This window comes from Ambystoma mexicanum, chromosome 1p (assembly GCF_040938575.1).
Source record: "Ambystoma mexicanum isolate Mex_15411 chromosome 1p, UKY_AmexF1_1, whole genome shotgun sequence".
Lineage (NCBI taxonomy): Eukaryota > Metazoa > Chordata > Amphibia > Caudata > Ambystomatidae > Ambystoma > Ambystoma mexicanum.
In genome coordinates this window covers 1083955254-1083963040 of record NC_090921.1, presented here as the reverse complement: position 1 = coordinate 1083963040, position 7787 = coordinate 1083955254, and positions in this window count along the sequence as shown.

Sequence of the window (7787 nt, the reverse complement as noted above, 5' to 3'; positions counted from 1 at the left end):
GGGCAGCCTCCACCAGGCCCCCACTCATGTCTCCCACCACCCCCACCCCCCAGCCACCAGGGGCAGCCTCCACCAGGCCCACACTCATGTCTCCCATCACCCCCACCCCCCCCAGCAGTGCAGGGGCAGCCTCCACCAGGCCCCACTCATGTCTCCCACCACCCCCATCCCCCAGCCACCAGGGGCACCCTCCACCAGGCCCCCACTCATGTCTACCATCACCCCCACCCCCCAGCAGTGCAGGGGCAGCATCCACCAGGCCCCCACTCATGTCTCCCATCACCCCCACCCCCCAGCATCCAGGGGCAGCCTCCACCAGGCCCCCACTCATGTCTCCCACCACCCCCAGCCCCCAGCCACCAGGGGCAGCCTCCACCAGGCCCCCACTCATGTCTCCCATCACCCCCACCCCCCAGCAGCGCAGGGTAGCCTCCACCAGGCCCCCGCTCATGTCTACCACCACCCCCACCCCCCAGCCACCAGGGGCACCCTCCACCAGGCCCCCACTCATGTCTCCCACCACCCCCACCCCCAGCAGTGCAGGGGCAGCCTCCACCAGGCCCCCACTCATGTCTGCCACCACCCCCACCCCCCAGCCACCAGGGGCACCCTCCACCAGGCCCCCACTCATGTCTACCATCACCCCCACCCCCCAGCAGTGCAGGGGCAGCCTCCACGAGGCCCCCACTCATGTCTCCCATCACCCCCACCCCCCAGCAGTGCAGGGGCAGCCTCCACCAGGCCCCCACCCATGTCCCCTATCACCCCCACCCCCCAGCAGGGCAGGGGAAGCCTCCACCAGGCCCCCACTCATGTCTCCCATCACCCCCACCCCCCAGCAGTGCAGGGGCAGCCTCCACCAGGCCCCCACTCATGTCTCCCATCACCCCCACCCCCTAACAGTGCAGGGGCAGCCTCCACCAGGCCCCCACTCATGTCTCCCACCACCCCCACCCCCAGCCACCAGGGGCAGCCTCCACCAGGCCCCCACTCATGTCCCCCACCACCCCCAGCCACCAGGGGCAGCCTCCACCAGGCCCCACTCATGTCTCCCATCACCCCCACCCCCCAGCAGTGCAGGGCAGCCTCCACCAGGCCCCCACTCATGTCTACCACCACCCCCACCCCCCAGCCACCAGGGGCACCCTCCACCAGGTCCCCACTCATGTCTCCCACCACCCCCACCCCCCAGCAGTGCAGGGGCAGCCTCCACCAGGCCCCCACTCATGTCTCCCATCACCCCCACCCCCCAGCAGTGCAGGGGCAGCCTCCACCAGGCCCCCACTCATGTCCCCTATCACCCCCACCCCCCAGCAGGGCAGGGGAAGCCTCCACCAGGCCCCCACTCATGTCTACCATCACCCCCACCCCCAGCAGTGCAGGGGCAGCCTCCACCAGGCCCCCACTCATGTCCCCTATCACCCCCACCCCACAGCAGTGCAGGGGCAGCCTCCACCAGGCCCCCACTCATGTCTACCATCACCCCCACCCCCCAGCATCCAGGGGCAGCCTCCACCAGGCCCCCACTCATGTCTCCCTGCACCCCCACCCCCCAGCAGTGCAGGGGCAGCCTCCACCAGGCCCCCACTCATGTCTCCCATCACCCCCACCCCCCAGCAGTGCAGGGGCAGCCTCCACCAGGCCCCCACTCATGTCTCCCATCACCCCCACCCCCCAGCAGTGCAGGGGCAGCCTCCACCAGGCCCCCACTCATGTCTCCCATCACCCCAACCCCCCAGCAGTGCAGGGGCAGCCTCCACCAGGCCCCCACTCATGTCTCCCACCCCCCCCCCACCCCCCAGCCACCAGGGGCGGCCTCCACCATGCCCACACTCATGTCCAACTCATGTCTCCCTTCACCCCCACCCCCCAGCAGTGCAGGGCACCCTCCACCAGGCCCCCACTCATGTCTCCCACCACCCCCACCCCCCAGCCACCAGGGGGAACCTTCACCAGGCCCCCACTCATGTCTACCATCACCCCCACCCCCCAGCAGTGCAGGGGCAGCCTCCACCACCCCCCAGCCACCAGGGGCAGCCTCCACCAGGCCCACACTCATGTCTACCATCACCCCCACCCCCCAGCAGTGCAGGGCCAGCCTCCACCAGGCCCCCACTCATGTCTACCATCACCCCCACCCCCCAGCAGTGCAGGGGCAGCCTCCACCAGGCCCCCACTCATGTCCCATATCACCCCCACCCCCCTGCAGTGCAGGGGCAGCCTCCACCAGGCCCCCACTCATGTCTACCATCACCCCCACCCCTCAGCATCCAGGGGCAGCCTCCACCAGGCCCCCACTCATGTCCCCCAGCCAACATGTCACCACAATCTAGATCCCTGGCCCTTATAGTCAGCCTCCAAATGCCAAACACCCACCTGAGTATTGCATCCACCCACTTAGAAATGGCAAAAACATGATATAACCCCAATTGCAAGTTTTGAAATGAACACATGTCCCTCACATACACCCAATGGGTGTCAGTGAATGTCAAAACCCATATCATGATATGCATGAAACCAATGAGATGATACTACACATTGAAGTTTGAAGAAAAAATATGTATTAAACGCAACATAAATTGAATCAAAAATAAACAAACAATAATGGAAATATTTTTTTTAAAAAACAGCAGGTACGTGAAATAATGCAAAACCACAAATCATAATGCAAACGAAAGGTGTCCAAAGTCACAGTCCACAAAGGTAAATCCAATGGAAAATTAAAATCGAAAACCATTGCTCCATGGGGAAATCATAAAAAAAATGAAAATCCAAAAGTCAACTATATACAGATAAACAATCCAGGATCCATGATCCCAACCTAAGAAATGAAACCTATCTAATAACACTACCTAAAAAAAAAAAAATATATACAAAATTGTGGCCCATTGTCCAAAAGGTCCAAAAAAAAATGCTAAACCAAAGGAAACCTAACACTAACTACAGAACTATTTACAAGGGCAGCGGGCTAGTCCGACGGCTCACTTCGGGTTTTTCCGGGCCAGGGCATCATCGAACTCCTGCTCAATGTCCCGGAGGCGCTCCTCCTCCATGGCCCCGAGGGTCCGCAGGGCCGTCCACATGTTCCCCCCAAACTCCCGGCGGATTGCCTCGAGGCACTCGGCCTGACCATCGTGAGCCGTGCCTCTTCCGCCCGCTGCCGCTCCGCATCTATGGCGTGGCCCAACCGCTGCCACACGGAAGACACTTCCCGTCCTGGGTCCTCCTGCCCTCCGGCCAATGCCTGCCCCTCCGATGTCGAAGGCCCCGAGCCATCATGGCTCCCACCACGTTGCTGCTGCTGCTGCGCCTCTGTCCGTGCACTGTCTCCTGCTGCCTGCACATCCTCCGCTGGCTGGCGTGCAGTTGTTGATGTGGCCATCCCTGCTGGACGTCCGACTCCCGACTGTGGCAGGGATGCCTCCTCCACCAGCCTGGCCGCACCGTCAGAGGCAGCTCCACAGGGCACCCAGGTGACTGATGGGTGGGAAGATGGCACGGAGGACGACTGGCGCATAGGGGGTTCAGTTGAGGAGGGGGTCTGAGCAAGCCCCATCAAACGGAGGAATCCGGCCTGGGTGACCTGTCCCAGTAGGCCGACGCGGTCAACGAGCCATTCGAGATGACGTGCAGTCTCCTCATGAAAAGACTGCAGGTCACCTCGCATGGCCCGTTGACGCAACGCCACACCAGTCAGGACAGGCTCAACCCGGACCCGGATAGCCACGTCCGCAGGCAGAGGAAGGCCAGTAGTCGTGAGCTCATCCCCTGCCTGAAAACGGGTCTGGAAGTAGGCATCCCTGCTGGTGCAAGATGATGCAGTGACAGGATCAGGGACAGGATTGCACACAGGCACATCCGCGGCAACCTGTGCTGCCTCCTGTCCCTGGTCCTGCACTGCACTACTAGCACCAGTGGAATCCCCACCTCCAGACCCTGTCTCTGTTGCTTGCACGGCCTCCTCCTCCACCAAACCCCCCACCAACCTGGATGACTCAGTGCCATCTTCCCCCGTTGGGCCCTGTGGGGTCCCAGCTGCCCATTCTGCTGCCGAGGAGTCGAACTCCGACCTCCGCCTCTTGCACCTCCCCCCGGCAGCTGTGGCCTGGGACGCGGCACCAGACTCCTCACTCCCTGACGAGATCACAACCTGGGAGGGGAGCCGGGCCTTGCGTCTCCAGCTGGCGGTGCGATCCCCGCCGCTGTGCTCCACAGCACCTTCTCCGCCCTCTTCATCAGTTGACGCTGCAGACAGGGAGAAATAAAACACAGGCATCAGGGCACTGTACAATGGACACATACACACATGACAGTTGCACATGAGTGGCATTGGCAAACCTCAGACATGGCATCACAATTGGCAACACACATGTCATTTCTACATGCACACATGAGCCATACCACAGCCACATCGCAACTGCCAGCACCATCCATACACATACAACAGCATGAGCAGGCAAAGGTGAGCCAGACATCACATGCAACACAGGGAGTGCACTACACATGCACGCACACCACCACACTTACATGCATGTGTACACCTCAGCCAACTGTCGCAGTGTTCCAATGGGCATCCATGTCACATCTGCCAATCAGGCTTCCACATCACGCTGTCACATGCATCCATGTTGCATCACTGTTGCACCCTTGTCAAATACACACACATGCACATGTACACAGTGCTGATACATGCAGCTGAAGACAACATACATGCGTGACATCACGAACATGCCTACTTACATACACATTCATCCAAACATGTGTGCCCACACAACTGCATTTGGCATGCAAGCCTACACACACAAGCACCATCCATGTCTCACACATGACAGCGCTCGCATGTGTTAGCCTCACGGTTCTGTACACCCCCACCCATACTCGGCCCCATACAAACAGATGTGCAACCGGCACACTACTGGCACATCACCACACGCACAGCTTACAATCATGATGCATGTACACTTACCGCTCGACTCCAGACGGGTCTGCCTCTCAAGGACCTGGACGTGGAGCGCTGGGGATATGCGTTCCAGGACCCTCATCTGATCTTCCGACAAGTGGCCCCGGCGCCCCTTAGCATCCGCTGCCTTCAAGAGGCGCCGGGCCTTGCTGAGGGTCCTGGACCTGAAGTCCTCCCAGCGCTTCTTGACATGTTGGAAGTCGCAGACTACCACCCCCTCCACGTTGATGGCAGTCACGATGTCCGTCCAGATCCGAGTCCGTCCTTCCTTGTCGGCACGCACCCTTCCGTAGAGGGCATCATACTGCCCCAGGACTTGCTCCACCAGGACACCAACTTCCCTGGCACTGAAGCTGGTGCCCCTCTGCCTCTCTGGCCGGGGGTTGTCAGTGGTGCCAGATGTTGCAGTGCCCGACATGACAACCCCAGAGGCAGGAGTGGGTGGGCAACTGGGTCCTGGGGCTGGGCTGTGGAGCGATGGAATCCCAGTCGGGAGTCTTCGGTTCCAGCAGGGGTGGTCACAGCAACAGCACCCCTGGCTGATGTGCAGGCAGCAAATGGCAGGGCACGTGGGCAACAGGCAGTCAGGCAGCAGCAGATGGCAGGTGGGAGCGTGCTCGGGGCTCTGGGGGGCAGTAAATCGGCTTTCTGGGCAGGAGCGTGGTCTTCCGTGTGCTTACGCGTGGCCAGCTTGATACGGAGTGATTTGGCACATGAAAAGTCCTGCACGTCTGCGTGTAATTCGAGGAAAGGCCCTTAGCGCGTAAGAGCGTCTGCACGCATACGCGATTTCATTGGCCCAAAGGCCCCAATGCGCAGCTGTGACGTCACGCGCATGGCCGTAGAGAATGGCGCGTGTAAAAAAAAAAGATACACGTCCGAGTGTCAAAGCGTGTAATTGGTGGAAATGGCCTCATCGCGTATGCGCGTCTGTGACGTGTGTATAAAAGGTACGTGTAGAACACCATTTCCTTGTACGTGCTTTTCGTGGAGAGCGAGTGGGTGAAATCTGTACTTCTTGACGGTTCACACGCGATTTACTTCACGGCGTTTCCAGTTCGTACTCCCTGTTACCTCTGACAGCTTTTTCTCTTTTCCTCTTTTTCCTGGGCCTGTTTCCTCAAACAGCGTTCCCTTCTACTGTTGTCCTGTCTCCTCAGACAGCGTACAATTCTTCTTTTGGCGGGGGTGTTGCCAACGCGCACACACGCATATTTTTCACGCTTTTGTTCCTGGCAGACGGTGAGTCGCACACGTATTTAACATCTGTGCTTGCCCCATGTGTCGCGTACCCCTTCAGAGGTCATTCTAGGCTGCGTGTGACACACATACGTTCATTCTTGTGTTTCTGGGTGCCACAGCGTAGTGCAGGTTTATTTTTCCATGCACGTGGTCTAGGAGGGGTTGCGTGCACCTTACTTCCCTTTTTTGGGGTGCCTGTGCGTTGCGTGACCCGTCATCTTTCCCCAGGGGTGACATACAGCCTTGCTAGAGCACTAGGGTACGATTACCATCTGGTACCCAACCCCTTTGACCCCCAATTGCCCAGGACAATAGTTCACATCGACACCCATACGCACAATAACATCAGTGCCATGGCTGGGAGGCGAACAAGCCGTAAGGGTGGCAAAGGTGGCCGAGCCCCAAGTGGTGGCCGTGGTGGATCCGGTAGGGGACGTGGCTGTGACTTGCAGGGTGCCCCTAGCCCCCCATGTGTGGAGGAGCAGTCAGGGACACCCATGCCCCCCCCCCTGGTTGAGGTTAACGTGGCTGACACCATCCATGCTCAGCCCTTGTTGGACCAGCCCACTGTGGAACCAGACCTGGCACAGGGTGATTCCATGGCTGACTTCCAGGTCAGCAGGTCTAGGCCACATGCGCCGGTGAACGTTGGTGTCATCAGGCCACGTGGATCAGGGGCAGCTAGGTCATCTGCTGCCCCGCGTAGGCAGGCTGGGGAGGCTGCAGGGGCAGCTGCGGCTCCATCCACCCCACCTCTCACACACCCAGCCAGGACAGTGTCGGTCCAAGTCCATCATGCTGACATTCCCCCTGACACCATCACACTTGAGCTAATGCCTGCACCAACTCCCATGCTGAGTGTGCAATCCCACACTCCTAGTACAGAGTCCACCGGGGCTCCTGCCCCTAGTGTCCAGAGCGGCGTAGGACACTCAGGATCCCCACCACCTTCCAAGCGGAAGAGGAAGAGTGCTCGTCCAGTAGAGGCTGATGCCCCAGGCACAGCTACACAGTCCGGCCCGTCAAGGAAGCCCAGCTTCAATGAGGCCGAACTGAATGCACTTGTAGAGTATGTGTCCGCACATGACCGCGAAATGGTGATTGTTGCAGGATCCAAGACCACACCTGCACAACGTCAGGCACACTGGCAGAACATTGCGGACATCATAAGTGCCCTTGGAATCGTGAGGCGCACAGCTACTGAATGCTACAAGCGCTGGAATGACCTGAAGCGCAGGGCAAAGAATAAGCTGGCCTCAAGTCATGCCGCAACTCTAGTGACTGGAGGTGGGTCTCCAGCAGAGGACATAGAACTCCCTCCACATGAGCAGGTTGCTGGGACCTACGTCACGGAGGAACAGATCCAAGGCGTGGGAGAACTGGCAGATTACGAGGCATTGTCCAGTGAGTGCACATGCATGTGTGTGTCTGTCAGGAGTGGCACTCTATTAAGAGTGGCGCAAGACACCCAGAAAGGGTTTGGGTGGTTGTGCCAAATAAGGTGGACAGATAAGAACACACACAGCGGAAAGGAAAGAGAACGAAGAGTAAGCAAGAGTAGCAAGGGAAAAGATACAGAATGAAT